General features: G+C 40.6%; 1 protein-coding gene across 1 annotated transcript in view; it reads left to right on the top strand.

Moving 5' to 3' along the window:
• Nucleotides 1–19934, top strand: part of LOC311127252 (SHC-transforming protein 3-like) — a gene marked incomplete at both ends in the record, with an annotated part of 95774 nt that overhangs the window by 24782 nt on the left and 51058 nt on the right. The gene's annotated exons all lie outside the window — the stretch shown is intronic.

Here is a 19934-nt window from a genome sequence, read left to right as displayed (position 1 = left end):
AATATATTTGTTATAGTGAATATGGAATATGATATGTTGAGTAAAATGTTGTGCTAAGATCTATTTAGGTCAGGAGCTGGTTATAAGTTCTGTTCCTATCCAATAACAATGGACAAAAGGGTCCTATCTTGTCAGCCTTGTCAGTTTCAGTTCTCCAGTAAACTTGTGATTATCAACACTAACCTCATCGTTGTGGCGGCGGACAGCTAGCCTGTATCCCTCATCCAGTTGAGTGGGAATGTTCACTCTCCCCAAAGCAGACAATCTCAAACAGCTATCCATGTGGGTCTTTGACAGCTCATGTTTCTTAATCTTTCCTGAAAGATGGTGCATGTCCGTTACACACCAGTCGCTGTCCAAGCGGTGCTGTCTGCCGTGCCGCCTTCAGGGTGAAAGAGTAAGCAGGGGGTAGCAGAAGACTGCAATAGCTACATCGCAGCCTGCTAGCCAGGTTTTTCGTTCGTACCAATTTTTGGAAAATCCTCGGGTGTAGGACTTCCCCCCTTTAGTAGAAACCTGTTGAATTATTAAATTTGGTCTGGGAGGTCCTAATTGTTTCGTTGCCAATTTATCTTCATTTGTTCGCCGACAAAAAGGAACTTCTTTCAAAGACACAATCGAGTTGCACTGAAGCCTAGCCATTTTGATAGTAGTAGTGAATTGATTGACGAGGCTACCCGCTCTTTTCTTAGTTACGTTCATGGTTATGTTACGTATGACGAAAGCGCGTAAGTGCAAGCCCTCAGAAACCCATAGAGATTGTATTGAAAGCTCTGATATTTGAAAAAAATAGATTTTACATGGGAGTCTATGACAGACTTCTGGGCGATTTTCAACCTGACTGAAATCGCCCCAAAAGGGGGGGGGGGGGCATTTGAAGCACGACTTTAGCCTGATTGGACATTTAGTGGCACTGTGGCAGATCAGACGTCTAGATTACAACACTGATAACTACTGTTGCCGTGATATAATTGATTAGAAAAAAAATCCCTTCCTTTTCCCGTTTGGCAGTGCGTCGCCCATATCGCCCTATTGAACACACCGCCCCTGTTCACCATTAAATTATGTCTTTATTATTCTATTACGGGGGCACCCAATAGAGACCCCCGTGAATGTCACGGTGTTATTCGCACTCCCTACCCCATTGAAGTTGAAATGTAAAATGGTAAGGGTTAAGGTTAGAGTAAGATAAGGGTTTAGGGCATAGGTCACTAACAGGCGGACCGCGGTCCGGATCCGGACCCAGAAGCCGTCCCATACGGACCCGGACCAAAACAAAAGATTATGAATTAAAACCTGACGGGGCGCTTCTATTTTAATATGCACAGCTTTTGTAGTCTTTACGGTACTCGTTTTGTGAATGAGGAAACTCACCGACCAATTGCATGTGAGTTAAGCGATCCCACGTGATACCACTCAGCCAATGAAGTCTTTGCATTCCTGGCGGTAAACATTGGGACTCTACAGTGCAGACAGATGAGAGTTTTAGAGGCAAGTTACCAAGGAAAAGAAAGTCGGATTAAAAAGATAGCGATATATGTAGAAAACAAAGGGAGCGAAAACAGACGAATGAGACGGAGAAAGGGAACGAAACAGACGAGTGAGAAACAGACGAATGAGACGGAGAAAGGGAGAGATACAGACGAGTGTGCCGGAGAAAGCTGAGGAAAATACGAGTGAGACGGAGAAAGTTGACGAAAATATGAGTGAGACGGAGAAAGGGAGCGAAACAGACGAGTGAGGCAGAAAAAGGGTAACAGTTAGAGAAAATAAGGAACAAATGGCACTCTCCAAAAAAAGAAAAGTGGACAATGACAGAGCCCAATATGACCAGTCCACCAGGATCCTGAGCAACACATTCACTGCCCAACAACGTGCTCTTGAGTGTTCCCTCAGAGTTTCTTGGATTTTGGGTAAACACAAAAAGCCATTTACAGATGGAGGGGTTGTCAAAGAATGCATGAGTGCAGTAGCTGAAACACTACTTGAGGGAAAACAAAAAAATGAGCTTTGTGATAAAATAAAGCAAATTCCCATGTCAGCATCATCTGCCACAAAGAAAAGTGAAATATTAACTCAGGATGTGCTAACCCAGCTAGATGAAGCCATGCATAAGGCACCATGTGTAGGCTTAGCTGTGGATGAGTCCACTGACATATGTGACAATGCTCAGCTGTTAGTGTTTGCCAGGTTTTTCAACACAGCCCAGAAAACATTCTGTGAAGACATGTTAGGTGTCACTCCCCTTCAGACCCGTACAAGAGGAGAGGATATCTACCTGGCCATTAAGGAGATGTTAACAAAAAGAGGAATAGAGCCAAAACAAGTGGTTTCAATAACCACAGATGGAGCCCCTTCTATGATAGGGAAAGAAAAAGGAGCTGTAGCAAGACTGAAAGGGGACAATCCTGAGCTTTTATCTTACCATTGCATCATTCATCAATCTGTCCTCTGTGCCTCCCTGTCAGATGAGCATGCTGAGGTGATGAATACAATGATGAAAATGATAAATTTTCTCAGGGCATCCTCTTCCTACCAGCATCGCATGCTTAGGGAATTCCTCAGAGAAGTTGATGCCAATGCTGATGATCTTTTGCTGCACAACAATGTGAGATGGCTCAGCAAAGGCAGGGTGCTAGAGCGCTTTTGGTCCATCAGGAGGGAATTAGCATCTTTTTTGGCAGAGCTAAGCAGTCAGAAGGCAACACAGTTTTCTCTCTTTTTAGAAAATGAGAAATGGATGGATAATGTGGCCTTTTTGGTTGACATCACGTCACATCTGAATGAACTGAATTTGAGGCTACAGGGCAAGGACAATTCAATTTGTGAACTGATGACAGCTGTTCGCTCCTTTCAGAGGAAACTTGAAGTGTTCAAGGAAGACCTGCAGGGAGACTGTGTACACTTCCCAGCAGTGCAGGAACAGGTTCAGGGACAGAGAGATTTGTCTTCTTTTGTTGATTTTATTGATAAGCTGATTGTAAACTTCAGCAACCGTTTTGACAGCTTCAGCTTTGGAGAGCAGCTCACCATGTTCATTCAGAACCCATTTCTGATCACAGGTCTCTCCAGATGCAATTGGTTGATCTCCAAGCAGATGTGGCCCTGAAAGAGCAGTTTGTAAGAACTGACCCTTCCACTTTCTGGTTCCAAATGGTCCCTGAGACTGCTTTCCCGGGTCTGAGGAAAGTAGCCCTATACATCTTGACCATGTTTGGCTCCACATACAACTGCGAGGCAGCTTTCTCCACAATGAACATAATTAAAACTAAATATCGTTCCAGGCTCACCAATGAGCACCTTCACATGTGTATGAGAATGGCCCTGACTCCATTCAAGCCCAGGTTTAAAATTCTGGCAAGACAGGCTAAAGCTCAATTCTCTCACTGAGCAAAAACATGGTGGAGTGGGATATGAGGGGAAGAAAGTGATACTCTAAAACTGTTCAATTGTTAAGATCTGTTGAGATTTATTATTTGTAAAATTGGTTGAGACTGTTGAGTCAAGATGTGAAACAGAAAAGGGGAAATTCAAACTTTTCCTCCCTTTATATTATTTTTCTGAAGTTAAGCACTTTTTTTTGAAAATGCACAATTTTCACATTTTATTTATTTTCTCTTATTTTGACATGCAGCCCTAGTTTTATTTAGTTAATTAATGAGAGCACATTGTACATATCTACAGTCATACATATATGTTCAGTAGGGCTGCCCCTCTTAGTCGATTAGTCGACTAATCGGTCGTTTTGGTCTTAGTCGACTAAGATTTCTTTAGTCGATAAGTCATTTTTTATGCTTATTCATGCTTAATTACTCATTTCCAAGTAACTTATGAGAACATTTCTGGTGAACACGAGATTTAAAGTGGTGCTTTTGCAGGATTAATTTCGGAGAAACTCAGTTTTACAGATGGTTAATTAACTACATTTATATTGCGCTTTTCTAGTCTTGCACAGCTCTGTCGATTAAATCAACTAATCGATTAGTCGACAAACTCATATAAGTGTTAGTCGACTAAGAATTTCTTTAGTCGAGGACAACCCTAATGTTCAGTTCTATGTTTCGTGATAATAAATATTGTCAACAAGTTTTTGAATTGTACTGAATTAATTTGATTAGACGGTCAGTTATTGATTACATTCAGAACTACTAGGCTACTTAAATATATATACCACTAAATTGTTAGACATTATGATCTTCTGGACCTTTGCTTCAAAACATTTTCTCTAACTGGACCTTTTTTAAATTTTGTTGAATACCCCTGGTTTAGGGTATGGACGTCCCAAAGTTTCGATATAGCGCTGACCAAATTTCTAGGTATGACGTCAAAGTTGCATGTCCCAATCCTATGTATCCTTCGGCGGGGAGGCTATCCCATCACCTTGTGGTGCTTGGAAAAAATTTAATCTGAATTAATGGCAGACAGAAGTCCCCGCCTAGGATACAAATGTATAGAAGATTAAGGAATAACTTCGCGAAATGTAAGTATAACGTTTATTTACTCACCGAATAATGTAAAAAAAATTATACAAATTACTTTCATATGAATTGTAAATTCCAACGTTGAGTAACTAGTGTTTATCAGCCCATTGCCAAGCTAGCTAGCTCACATATCGGACGTGATAGCTAGCTAGCAGGCGATCTCACCCTGTTTATTAAACAACTAAACTAACTCATCGTAGATTCAGCAATGTGTCAATTGTGAAGACCCGGACAGTTTTTAAATCATGAATTGGTGAACTTGCTAGCCAGTGAAAGTTTTTTTGTTGTTGTAGTTTTTGTTGTTGAGGGGACTAAAGTGGGTACCTGATCAGGTTTCATTGCATTGGCTTGGCAGGAGAAAACTGTCCTGGCCGACTCGTTTGGAGGTAAGACATTTTAACAACATCTGATGAAAAATTTAGGAAATGCAGCCAGCTAGGCTTGCTAGCCAGCCAAGTTATTTGTGCATTCTGGTGATGAGTCTGTTTTGCTAGCTAGCTGCATGCAATGTCTGTTTACCTAGCTAACGTTAGCTAACTTTCTGTTGCCAGTTTCCCTACCCCTATTGTGTTGCACCATTGGGGTTTGTGTTACTATATAAAATTAGAGGCTGTTATTCTACTCTTACTGCAAACAACTTGACCAAGCCTAAGAATGTGCAAAACTGTTAACAAAACGATTGCACATTAATAAAGGTAGTTGTGGCTTCAGCAACTTGATCCAGCACTGAAATGTGTCTCTGCTTGTTCTAGGTTGAAGGACATCCCACCCTGACACTCTGCAGATGTACAGAACTTGTTGTGAACCTCCCAGCCACCAGGATATTCACTATACCCCAGGATATTATACAGGAGTGTGTAACATCACAATGTTTGAGAGAAATAGATTCACCCATGTTATTGTTTATCGTGCAGATTTATTAGGACATTGTAACTTATGAAGCTCATTCTAAAGTACAGAAGTGATTTCTGTCCCAGGGGATTGCACTGTGTGCAAGTCTTCAATTTAGACCACACTTAGTTAATTTAGGTGTTAGTGAAGGGCTGGAACACAAACCTGTAAACTCCTGTCCTGTGGCTGTCATAACTAAATCTGCACTCATGTACTGAACAAGATTATTAATGTTGGAGGTTAATCTCCTTGAGATGTCCCTGATTTAGGAATTACTTATTTTGTACAATGGATTATGTTTTAAGGACTCATGCACAGATACAGGAAAACCAATAAAATGTTTAACATTTATTCACAATTACAAGTGTTGATGTCTCCACATGTTTCTGATTTTGAGGCTTGGGCATATAGAGACTGCAGTTCATCTGTATAATCCCCTGCAAGGAGAGAGAAATGCATGAATAATATTAAAATGCCATATTCCTTTAATTGAATATATATTCCTGTTTTATATATCCTTTATAACACATATGTCAGAGTCAAGGCCCGCGGGCCACATCCGGCCCGCGAGAAGGTTTTTTACGGCCCCTGGGATGATCTTGATTTATTATTAGAACCGGCCCGCAGACCGCAGCAAGCCGGCAGCCCGCAGATCTTTTACACGCACCAATACTACATTTCCCACAATGCAACGGTGACGCACCGAGCAGTAGGCTGCTTCATTTCAATATTTATTGGCACAGCAGTCGTCAGCATCACAGTAAAATTAACTTTCAGATACCCATCAAAAATGGCAAAACGGAAGGTGGACACTGAGAACCGGGGGTTTCAAACAAGGTGGGAGTCGGAGTATATGTTCACGGAGGTAGCTGGAAAACCTGTGTGTCTTCTGTGTGGAGAAAGTGTGGCGGTACTGAAAGAGTACTCGTGGGTTTGACAACCGACGGAGCACCTGCGATGTGTGAACACAGGAGCGGACTGGTGGCGAAGATACGGGAAAAGATGCAAGAGGAAAACGCGACAGGTGAGCTGACAGCTTATCATTGTATCATACACCAGGAAGCGTTGTGCGGTAAAGCCTTGAAAATGGAGCATGTAATGAGCATCATCACGCGCACAGTTAACTTTATCAGAGCCAAAGGTTTGAATCACCGCCAGTTCAAGGCATTTCTGACGGAGTTAGAAACGGAGCATGGTGATTTGCCTTATCACACAGAGGTGCGATGGCTAAGCCAGGGAAAGGTGCTTCAAAGATGTTTCGAGCTTCGTGAGGAGATTTGTCTGTTCTTGGACAGCAAAGGGAAAGACACAACACAACTCCGAGACGAAATGTTTCTGTGTGAAATGGCTTTTCTGTGTGACATTACGAGTCATCTGAATGCAATGAACTTGCAGCTGCAGGGTCGGGATCATGTCATCTCTGATATGTACAGTACAGTGAAGGCATTTAAAACCAAACTGACTCTGTGGGAGACGCAGATGCGGAAAGAAAATTTGAGCCACTTTCCCAGCTGCCAGACCATGAAAGAGAAGCTCTCTACCAGTGCGTTCCCGAGCGCACAGTTGGCTGATAAAATAGGTATGCTTGCCGCTGACTTTCGACGCCGATTTGCTGACTTTGAAGCACAAAAAAGCAGGTTGGAACTGCTCGGTAACCCATTTGCTGTTGACGTGGAAAGCTCACCACCAAACCTCCAAATGGAGTTGATTGACCTCCAATGCAATGATGCACTGAGGGCAAAATATGCGGCAGTGGGTGCTGCGGAGTTCGCCCGTTTCCTCCCCGACACAATGCCCCAGCTGCGCATCCAGGCTGCTCAAACGTTGTCTATGTTTGGCAGCACATACCTGTGTGAACAACTGTTTTCTTTGATGAACCTGAACAAAACATCACACAGAAGTCGACTTACTGCTGAACACCTCCACTCAATTCTGAGGATTTCCTCAGCTCAGAGCCTTACCCCGAACATTGATGAACTTGTGGAAAAGATGGGACACCACCAAGTATCACCCTCAACCTCAAACAAGTGAACATTACTGTGCAATCACATATTTAGAGTTTTTACTCAGTTCAAGTTTAAAAGTTAAAGTTTAATATTTGTTTTCACTGCATGTTACTTCTCCTTAAACAAAGTGTTGTTTTTGATTAATAGATTTTTGCACTTTATTTTATTGTATTTCAATCCAATTATATTTTAAAAATATTTCAGTTGAGTGGATGATAGAAAATTGCTATTATTGTTTTTTTCTTTGAAGTAAATTTAGCCCACTTTTGCTAAAATAGAAAATATAGGCTACTGATGGTGCCTTGAATACCGGTTTCTTTCATTTAATGTTCATGTTATGGGGATTTTTATATAAAGGAAATTTGTCTTTTGTGTCTGTTGAAAATTAAAGATTACTGACAGAGCCATAAGAAAATATTGCTTTATTTATCTGATCATATTGGAATATATTTGTTAGGTTTTCAGTAGGTTCAATTAGGTTCACTAGACTATATGCGTCATTTAAAAATTTTTCAATGAACATTCGAACAGTCCGGCCCTCGGCTTGTAGCTAAATTTTTTATTTGGCCCTCCGTCCATTTGACTTTGACACCCCTGCTTTATAACATGCCAGTATTTTTTTTTAATCCATTGCTTACATTAGGATGAAGTAGCCTTAGTTATCAACTAATATAAAACCATGTTATCTTGAACATCAGTTTAATTTAATAATATGTGCAGGTGTGAAAGTTGTATGAATTAATCATAATGCAAGCCCACTCATTGTGAAGCAGTAGCGGTGCGTGGGTAAAATCATAGGGAAGCCAAGCCTCACCCCCAAAAAAGCCCCCCCCCCCCCTCACCCCCAAAAGCCATATTACAACCTATGTGTTATGATAATTGCGTTGTTTACTCTATAACCTCTTAGTTCATATGCCTTGCGCCCGTGATATATAGGTCTAAAGGCCGAGACAATAAGAAGACAGTGTTAGAATAAATTTAACCACACCTTTGTTTTATCACAGAACTGGATAGCAACCTCTGTCCAGTGAAGTCCATAAAGCATATTGCATGTAAAGTAACAGACAGTTAAATGACCTACAGCATGGTCAAGCAAGTTAATGTTTCCGACATTTTCGGACCACTAAACAACTATTGATTTAGAACCACAGGGAGTTACCGCAAGTTGCAAAGAAAACAGGAGCTGCCTCCACTATTCCAGCACCATTTGAACTTCAACATCATCAAATCACCTCTGCTTAGTCTAATACAGTGACAACTAAAAGATACCAAAAACAATTAAGTCCAATCAACGTAAACAAAATATGATGTGGCTGTCCATGGTTCTGATTTCTGTGTGCGTGTGTGTGTGCGTGCATTCGCGCAAGTAGAAAAACATGTTGACTCATCCTACTTGTAGAGAAACGCCAATTCCGTCCTCTTTTTCATGTTGACGAAACAGTCTATCACTCTGTCATACAGTACACGCTTTTATTTTTGGTTGTCCTAGGCTACCTGGCTATAATGCTTGCTCGCTAGCCTAACTTCCATTCATGGGCAACATTAGCGAGTTAACGTTAGCCTTCTACATCTAATCAAATCAAATCAAATCAAATTTTATTGGTCACATGCGCCGAATACAACAGGTGCAGAAATTACAGTGAAATGCTTACTTACAGCCCTTAACCAACAGTGCATTTATTTTAAACAAAAAAGTAAGAATAAAACAACAACGAAAAAGTGTTGAGAAAAAAAGAGCAGAAGTAAAATAAAGTGACAGTAGGGAGGCTATATATACAGGGGGGTACCGTTGCATAGTCAATGTGCGGGGGCACCGGCTAGTTGAGGTAGTCTAGCTACATATTGAACTTCCATCCTCTCAGGCCAAGGGCACAACAATCAGAATCGGCGTTATAATCATTGGCCAGTACAGAGAATTAAGTAAAACCACAAGTCCACATTTTTGTTAGCTGGCTAGCTAGCCACCGGTGGACAACACAACGAGATGAACCAATTCAAGTTTTTCTGTCAATGACGTACAGAATGCTCTCAATGGGATTTGATAGGAGTGACGCTAAATCCAAGCTGGCTTCCCTTGACACTTTTTTTTTTGGTGCGCCAGGACCATTCACAGTTGAGCTCGCTCAGTTTAGCTTAATGCTGATTGGCTAATTTTTTATACTTTTCTTGTCAAGGGAGGCCAGATGCTCGCTGGCTTTTCTTGCCTTCAATGATATGGGCGGCAACAATGTCATACTCATTTGGACCAGACAGCATCAGATAGATGGCCTACACGTAGAGAGACAGAGGGGCGCTGTTTCGCTCGCTCTGATGCTTTCTCCTGTGAGATACATTACGAATTGAAGGAAAATTATGAAACACAGAGAGACGAAAGATACATTATTTTATGTTATTTTTTATATTGTTTTTTAGGAAGCCTGGCTTCCCTTGGCATCCATGAATACACGCCACTGTTGTGAAGCAATATTAGCTTCACAGTGAAACACCACTTCTGGCTATTAATAATTCTTAAACTGTCTGTAAAATAGCTTATTTAGCTATCTCAAAAACTCATAGCCTGTATGATATCATGCATGCAAGCTTACCTGTCCAACTAGCGCTCACAGTCTCACGTCAGAATTAGATGTTTAACCGTGTTTCTCAAACGTCAAAATTTGAAGTTGTTGCAAAGGTCAGATTTCGAAGTGTTTAAGGTTAAGTTTAGGCATTAACTCTGAATTTTTAAGGTTAGGGTGAAGTTTAGGCATTCACTCCGAAATCTTAAGGTTAGGCATTAACTCGGAATGGTTAAGGTAAGGGTAAAGGTTTGGGATAGGCTTAAAACTAAAATCTCAAAAACAACTTTCTATCGCTTGATTCGAACATGCAACCTTTGGAATCACCCATCCACCATTCCCAAAACCCTAACAAACCTGAAACCTACTTGAAGGTAACATCGCTCAATGTTGCCCCTAGTAGCTGCTTCCCACGTCATCTCCCCATATCCTCAGACATGGATGGACGTCCAATACTGATTTGTATCACGGGTGACCTGGCTATACCTGTTATGTCCACAATGATGGAGCAGCAGACCAAGCAATATGCGAGAGGAGGACCCTATACCGTAGGATAATTATTCTGGTCGGTGTCAACTTCATTCATTAACAGGTACTAAGGAGATCGATTCTGTTACTTTTTACTTGTTATTCGTGTCAGATATTTCCATTTTGGAATAGTTGTTCACTGAATTCCTAGCAGTAGTTGCTCACGCTGCTACAGTGGCTACAAACGTCTTACACTCATTGGAATGTGAATGCGTTATCACGTGATGCTGCCTTCAAATCCCATCCCAAATGGCAGTAACCTACTAGTAAGTCGCTCTGGATAAGAGCGTCTGCGAAATGATGTAAATATAAATGTAAAAGTGCTACCTACTAGTTGATAGTGTGCTTTATAAAACGGGTCGTTTGGATCCTGGATGCTGATTGGTTGATAGCAGGGAGTTATAGCATCACAATCCCCTCATTCCACGGGTTATGCCTGTTAACAGTTCCATTAGATTTATCAATGCTCATCCACTGTCGCCAAGCCAGTCAATGTATAACCTTTATCTCCCCTGGAAAAAAGCATCTAGACAATATTTCCCCATGCTACTAGCCTAGCATTTGGTTTGGTACAGCGGGGATTATATAAACCTCGCTGTGAGCCTATCCAACCTGTGCAACATGTTGCATTTAAAAAAAATTGTTTTATCTACACCATGCCCATGTGACGAGACTGACAGTTTCTCTAATCCAGGCGAATTAATTTATCAGGACTATTATAATGGATATATCCAAATAACTGGCAATGGAAACGAAGGTAAAACAAATGTACAGTTGAAGTCGGAAGTTTACATACACTTAGGTTGGAGTCATTAAAACTCGTTTTTCAACCACTCCACAAATTTCTTGTTAACAAACTATAGTTTTGGCAAGTTGGTTAGGACATCTACTTTGTGCATGACACAAGTAATTTTTCCAACAATTGTTTACAGACAGATTATTTCACTTATAATTCACTGTATCACAATTCCAGTGGGTCAGAAATGTACACACACTAAGTTGACTGTTCCTTTAAACAGCTTGGAAAATTCCAGAAAATGATGTCATGGCTTTAGAAGCTTCTGATAGGCTAATTGACATAATTTGAGTCAATTGGAGGTGTACCTGTGGATGTATTTCAAGGCCTACCTTCAAACTCAGTGCCTCTTTGCTTGACATCATGGGAAAATCAAAAGAAATCAGCCAAGACCTCAGAAAAAAAATGGTAGACCTCCACAAGTCTGGTTTATCCTTGGGAGCAATTTCTAAATGCCTGAAGGTACCACGTTCATCTGTACAAAGAATAGTACGCAAGTATAAACACCATGGGACCACGCAGCCGTCATATCACTCAGAAAGGAGACGCATTCTGTCTCCTTGAGATGAACGTACTTTGGTGCGAAAAGTGCAAATCAATCCCAGAACAACACCAAAGATGCTGGAGGAAACGGGTACAAAAGTATCTATATCCACAGTAAAACAAGTCCTGTATCGACATAACCTGAAAGGCCTCTCAGCAAAGAAGAAGCCACTGCTCCAAAACCACCATAAAAAAGCCAGACTACGGTTTGCAACTGCACATTGGGACAAAGATTGTACTTTTTGGAGAAATGTCCTCTGGTCTGATGAAACAAAAATAGAACTGTTTGGCCATAATGTCCATCGTTATGTTTGGAGGAAAAAAAGGGTGGCTTGCAAGCCGAAGAACACCATCCCAACCCTGAAGCACGGGGGTGGCAGCATCATGCTGTGGGGGTGCTTTGCTGCAGGAGGGGCTGGTGCACTTCACAAAATAGATGGCATCATAAGAAAGGAAAATTATGTGGATATATTGAAGCAACATCTCAAGACATCAGTCAGGAAGTTAAAGCTTGGTCGCAAATGGGTCTTTCAAATGGACAATGACCCCAAGCATACTTCCAAAGATGTGGCAAAATGGCTTAAGGACAACAAAGTCAAGGTATTGGAGTGGCCATCACAAAGCCCTGACCTCAATCCTATAGAACATTTGTGGGCAGAACTGAAAAAGCGTGTGCGAGCAAGGAGGCCTACAAACCTGACTCAGTTACACCAGCTCTGTCAGGAGGAATGGGCCAAAATTCACCCAACTTATTGTGGGAAGCTTGTGGAAGGCTACCCGAAACGTTTGACCCAAGTTAAACAATTTAAAGGCAATGCTACCAAATACTAATTGAGTGTATGTAAACTTCTGACCCACTGGGAATGTGATGAAATAAATAAAAGCGGAAATAAATCATTCTCTCTACTATTATTCTGACATTTTACATTCTTAAAATAAAGTGGTGATCCTAACTGACCTAAGACAGGGAATTTTTACTAGGATTAAATGTCAGGAATTGTGAAAGACTGAGTTTAAATGTATTTGGCTAAGGTGTATGTAAACTTCTGACTTCAACTGTAAATGCACATAAGTTTGCTGTCATTTCAGCTGTTTGATGTGATTGTGTTCACTTTAGTAGTTAGTTGGCAAGCGAGCTAGCAAAGGAGAAGTAACGTTAGCCTAGCTGTCCCATTACTATCTTATTGACTCAAATCAGCTGGTTGTTGCCTATTTATAAATTATTCATTAAATCATTATTTAAGTTATTGTCTCTCGTCATCATTGAACATCTGCTAGCTAGCTACATGCCAATGATTTGTTTAGCATAGCAACGTGGAATGAATAGAATGAACGCCTGGGTAAATATATGAATACATATATAATACAAAAATACATGAATAGAAGAATAGCTGGCCAGCTAGCTACGGCTAATACAGTCGCTACCTCTTTTCAGCCAGAATAACAGCAAAGTAGCTGTTTTCTATTGACATTCATTTGGATACATGCATAACAATGAGTTGATAATGCCCGATTTTGCCTGGCATAGCTAGAAAAGTTTGCTTTCTTGTCAGGACTCTTGTCAACACTGACTGTTAATTATGAGGAGATCGCATTGCATATCAAACACTAGGCTAGATGCTAGCTAAATAGTTTGTTGCTAGCAAACCTGCCAATATGAGAACCAAATTAAAAAATATCCATTGCTGAACAGCTGGTCACACTAGAAACATGTGGGAGGATTTGACAGGAGAAATTCATGTTCATCACTCACCACGTTAGGTCATCAGAAAATATGTCTGCATAAACAAATCAATCTAGCTAGTTACGTTGATTCCTCGTTGGACCTGCGTTTACAATGCATCCAATTTCAGTTTGTGTGGTTGTTGGTTTAGCGTTCTGTAACCTTGTAGCAAGTACAGTCTGCATGTGTAGGGGTATATTATTGTGTCTGCATGTGTAGGCGCATATTATTGTGTCATGATTGCAAGGTGTCCCGATATCTTTTCCAACTGTCCCGTTATCTGGTTTTAATGTCCATTCTAGAATGCTCTTCCAGGCAATCAGAAACGAGTATTCAACAATGCTGTCGTATAACGTGTAATAACACTCTCCTAAGGTATGGTTCCCGGCCCTTGGCTTTGCCTCTGGCCTAAGAACAGCCCTTAGTCGGGAGTTATCACATGATAATCCCCGGGTTCTCATGCCTTATTGCTTAAGTATTAGGATGCCAATATTGTGTCTTTCATGTGTACATTTATTCCAAACATAGAATAGGCCTTCCGTGTTGCTGAGTTGAAAATGATGGACACTACACGGAAATATTTCTGTGTCGTGTCCAGAATTCTCACCTCAGCAAAACATCATCAACCAAACTAAACTTGTCACACAGAGTGTACTAGTATAGACACTCTGTGTGACCAGTTTAGTTTGGTTGATAATGTGTAATAAGAATGAAAAATATTGTTTATTTGTTTGTGGCATACAGGACTTTCACTTACACGTATTCCAAACAAAGGCACATAGTGTTGCTGTGTTGATGAAATTCTGGACATGACTTGGAAGTCTTTTTAGTACCATACTAGTAAATTCTGTGTGATCACTAGTTGATAATGTTTTATAAGGATGACATATTGTGTTGCGTTTATGTTTATTGTTTCTAACCTTTGCATTTTGGGGTACAATTTGGGACTATTAAATATTCTTATGGTGTTTTTCCTAATGTCAAGCCTTTTCATAGATGATTCTAAAGCATCCGTTGATAGCCTGTGGTAGGCAGGGGTGGAAAGAGTACTGAAATATCCTACTCAAGTAGAAGTACTGTTACTTTTACTTGAGTCAAATGTCATTAAAGTAAAACTACTGTTGTAAAAAAACTACTAAAGTAAAAGTAAAAAGTATCTCATTTAAAAAGTACTCAGATTTAAAGTAATTTAGTTACTTAAAAAACAAAAAAACATTGACCTTATAGCTAATTTCGTTAAAGTTACCTGAACGTTGTTACACATTGTCTTTTCAATGCAATACATTTAAGAGGAAATTAATGTACAGAATGTACAGTATAATTAAGTTCATTCATTGTTTGAGTTGCAGCAAGGCACACTTGTATATAAAAATTAAAGATTTGTCAATACTATTAATATTTGAAAATAAATGAAACATTCAAAGCAATTAAAATGTATTGATGAATTATAAGCAATACAAAATAAAGTACATAAACAAGAAATCACCCATTCAAGCTCTTTTCCACACTCATTTTCCTTAAAGAATTTCCCGTCATTCCCTCATTCACTCACTCACCAATGCAAGTCCAAATGGGGAGTTCCAGGGCAGACTGGACATACAGTACCTAAAATATTTGATTTCAAATTAGCTCTGGAGGCAACAACAGAACATCATGGAAATATAAATGAATAAGCAAATCCCTCTGAAATAGAGAAGGGGCTGTAGATGTTGCATTAGATTGATTCACTATATACAGTATAGGTTACATGCACAGAGTACATTATGTAATGTTCCTTGAGCAAAAACAAAGGAGTTCTGTTTTAGCGTCTTCACTTCTCTCTGAACTTGCTGGTCAGTTTCAGCAGGAGGTGATTTTCAAAGTGAATCGAGTCTATCCTGGCTCACTTTGCAGTGAAGAGCAGTCCAACACAGCTAAAAAATACCTGTACAGTGCATTTGGAAAGTATTCAGACCCCTTCACTTTTTCCACTATTTGGTACGTTACAGCCTTAATCTAAAATGGATTAAATTGTTTGTGTTTTTCTCATCAATCTACACACAATACCCCATAATGACAAAGCAAAAACAAGTTTAGAAATGTTTGTAAATGTATTTAAAATAGAAAACAGAAATACCTTATTTACATAAGTATTCAGACCCTTTTCTATGAGACTCGGAATTGAGCTCAGGTGCATCCTGTTTCCTTTTATCTTCCTTGAGTTGTTTCTACAACTTGATTGGAGTCCACCTGTGGTAAATTCAATTGATTGGACATGATTTGGAAAGGCACACACCTGTCTATATAAGGTCCCACAGTTGACAGTGCATGACAAAGCAAAAATAGGTTTTTAGAAATGTTTGCAAATGTATAAATAAATAAAAACGGAAATATCACAATTACATAAGTATTCAGACCCTTCACTCTGTACTTTGTTGAAGAACTTTTGGCAGCCTCGGGTCCTCTTGGGTATGATTCTATAAACTTGGCACACCTGTACTTGGGGAGTTTCTCCCATTCTTCTCTGCAGCTCTGTCATGTTGGATGGGGAACGTCGCTGCACAGCTATTTTCAGGTCTCTCTAGAGATGTTAGATCGGGTTCAAATCTGGGCTCTGGCTGGGCCACTCATGGACATTCAAAGACTTGTCCCGAAGCCACTCCTGCGTTGTCTTGGCTGTGTGCTTATGGTTGTTGTCTTGTTGGAAGGTGAACCTTCGCCCCCAGACTGAGGTCCTGAGCGCTCTGGAGCAGGTTTTCATCAAGGATCTCTCTGTACTTTGCTCTGTTCATCTTTCCCTCGATCCTGACTATTCTCCCAGTCCCTGCCTCTGAAAAACATCACCACAGCATGGTGCTGCCACCACCTTGCATCACCATAGGGTTGGTGCCAGGTTTCGTCCAGACGTGACGCTTAGCATTCAGGCCAAAGAGTTACATCTTGGAACTCTTGAGCTCTGTCAGAACGACCTTCGGGTTCTTGGTCACCTCCCTGACCAAGGCCTTTCTCCCCCGATTGCTCAGTTAGGCCGGGCGGCCAGCTCTAGGAAGAGACTTGGTGGTTCCAAACTTCTTCCATATAAGAATGATGGAATCCACTGTCTTCTAGGGGACGTTCAATGCTGCAGAAATGTTTTGGTACACTTCCCCATATCTGTGCCTCGACACAATCCTGTCTGAGAGCTCTACGGGCAATTCCTTTGACCTCATGGCTTGGTTTTTTCTCTGACATGCACTGTCAACTGTGGGATCTTATATAGACAGGTGTGTGCCTTTCTAAATCATGTCCAATCAATTGAATTTACCACAGGTGGACTCCAATCAAGTTGTAGAAACATCTCAAGGATGATCAAAGGAAACAGGATGCACCTGAGCTCAATTTCGAGTCTCATAGCAAAGTGTCTGAATACTTATGTAAATAAGGTATGTTTTTTTATTTAAATACATTTGCAAGAATTTCTAAAAACCTGTTTTCGATTTGTCATCATGAGGTATTGTGTGTACATTGATGAGGAAAACAATTAATTTAATCCATTTTAGAATAAGGCTGGAGCGTAACAAAATGTGGAAAAAGTGAAGGGGTCTGAATTCTTTCTGAATGGCAAATACACAACATACACATATTGAATATTTCAGCAAATTCTGCTGTATGTGGCAACTTAGTTAATCAAATCAATGACATCACAATAGCCCAAACACAGACTTTCCATACTTCCATACTACTGACTTGAGTTTGTCAGACGTTCACAGACCTAAAATGTTATTTAATGTTCAGCTGAGTAACTAGCTAATTTAGATGCAAGGATCGCTTGCTAATGTTAGCCTGCTAGACTACCTCTACAATGTATCCTCAAGTTCGGAGCAGAGTTCTTTTAGGATGCCACCTCCGCCATCCTGGGTAAGCAAAGCTTGCATTGCATCGCCTCTCCTGTGCTTGAAGGAGAACTGGTCACAGTCTCCTCCATCTCCATTGTTTTCACACACACCGCTTTGATAAACAAAACGTTGTCCACTCTATTCGTAATAGAAAACTGTATTGAGATCAAATGTTTTATAGATGAGAACATTTGCAGAATGTCGGACAAAATCCATCTCGCTCCATCTTCTCCCACTGCTGGCCACTGCGCTTCCTCTCATCACCATATTTGGTGGTGAGGGGAAACTCCAACCAGATGCTTCAGATTTATACATCCGGTGAAATATTTGGCTCATTGTTCTATCTGTGGTATTATATTGTGGTTACAAAACCTTATACAGTGGCAGACATCTCAATTTATCAACTGTGGTACTCACTTTGGGTACTGTACAGTGCTTAATTTGTCAATCAGGAGTTGCCAGAACAAAAAGTGAGCATGAGAGGGGGTGGGGGAGTTCTGAGGTACCGGAATGCATGAGGAAAAAAATATCCTTTGTAATAAAGCATTGACTGCATGTATATCAACGCATTTGCATAGTGGCATAGAGCAGTAGAGTAGAGGTTCTTACAGAAGTTGCACACATGGGGAACATTTTTAGTAGCCTAGGGTCTGGGAAAAATGTGTCCTTTTTATAAACACATTTCATTAATTCTACGTCATTTTACATGACTGATCTTTTTTAATACCTCACAAATAAGCGAAATGGCAGGCTTTGACACTGACAAACTGAGAATCTGAGATCAATAAAAACAACCGCGTCTTGAATCCATCAATAGCATAGGCCTAGGTGTGTTTCACTGACTAACCCAATGATGCGCAGCTCACTCGCTGGTGATGCGATCGTGCCAAAAGCCTGTCTATCTCTCTTGTTTTACTTTGTAAAACGATATTTGGAAGTTGATCAAATATTTTGGTAGCCTACAGCATAGTCTTCTCTTTTCAGCAGGAGCCATTTGCTTTCCAACCTGGGTTTTCCCTCCATTGTATTTGAAATATTGGTAAAGGCATGTTTTGTCTGCATACTGTTTGTTCACTGACAGATTTTCCGCGCATTCACGACTGTAGGCTATTCCTTGTTTCTGGGCTACAATCCACAGCTAGACTATTTAAAAAAAGAAGCTATTGATACTCTGTGGCTAAATTATAGGCATTATCATGGTGTAGTAGGCTATTCTGAATGATGAAAAGACAGCAGTCATTCTATAACTTTGGAAAATACATTTCAATTTATCAGGGGTGCTGCAGTTTCTTCAGAACCCTTTAAGGAAATAAAGGATGAAGTGCAACGCTGGAGAGATGAGTTGCAGGCTCATGTATATCAGAGCAGAGAGGGAGAGAGATCATAGAAAGTGAGTTTCATTATAGTTATGTGAGAGATACAGGCGTGCTTCTCACACAGCGCTTCTCACACAGCCACGGCCACCCGTTGGTCTCACCATACAGTATGTTACAATATTGCGCAAACCATAAACCCGAATCAACTCTTAGATTATTAGGCCCGGGCTGAAAATCTACTTTTTCACATTATGTTTTTTTGTGGGGGCAGGAGAATTAACAAAGTGGCAACTCGAATGAACTTTGATCGCTTTTATTAGAATTTTTACATTGCAAAAAGTGAACATTATTTTTCATGCCACGAGAGTTACCGGATCCAGCCAAATAGGTTCCGGAACAAAACAGTCCAAAACAGAGAGGTGCCGGATCCTGCTCAAATTAAGCACTGGTACTGTGAAAGCAAAAACATGTAGAATTTCTGTGCAAATCGATAAATAAAGATCTATTCTATTCCACCACTTCAGATCATAGTTTTTGTACACGTAATATCTATAGCATTCTGTATCACCTTTGACCAATAGGCTACAGAAGTTAACCAGCCAGGCAGCATACTGCACTGTATATTATGATATGAAGTGATTTGGATTTATTTCCTATTTTTGCCTTGTTTTGTTTAGTGCCACTTCTTTTTATTTTTTTATTTTATTTTATTTTACCTTTATTTAACTAGGCAAGTCAGTTAAGAACAAATTCTTATTTACAATGACGGCCTACACCGGCCAAACCCGGACGACGCTGGGCCAATTGTGCGCCGCCCTATGGGACTCCCAATCACGGCCGGTTGTGATACAGCCTGGAATCGAAACAGGGGGTCTGTAGTGACACCTCAAGCACTGAGATGCAGTGCCTTAGACTGCTGCGCCACTCGGGTGAAGATCAGGAGAGAAACTCATCTCTCTCTCTTTTTCTTCCCAAGGACAAAATGTTCACTGCATGTGGCATTAGTCAGATAGAAGAGAGGAAGGAATGTGGGTGGATGTTATACTGCATGGGATAGGAAGACAATTACATTACTTGGATCATAATGCACTAACATGTGTGTCTCTGTGAGAGGAAATGAGCCCTCTGCATAGTGTAGGTCACTTTTTTCCCCAGACACTAACCTGCCCTGGCATCCCCTGGCCTGCTCCTATAGCTCTGCTGCTGTACCTCACAAAGAGTCTGAGACTGGAGTACTGATC

This window comes from Coregonus lavaretus (assembly GCF_964263955.1).
Source record: "Coregonus lavaretus genome assembly, chromosome: 4".
Classification (NCBI taxonomy): domain Eukaryota; kingdom Metazoa; phylum Chordata; class Actinopteri; order Salmoniformes; family Salmonidae; genus Coregonus; species Coregonus lavaretus.
The sequence above is the reverse complement of the archived record's forward strand: the minus strand, read 5'-3'. Positions and strand labels throughout refer to the sequence as shown.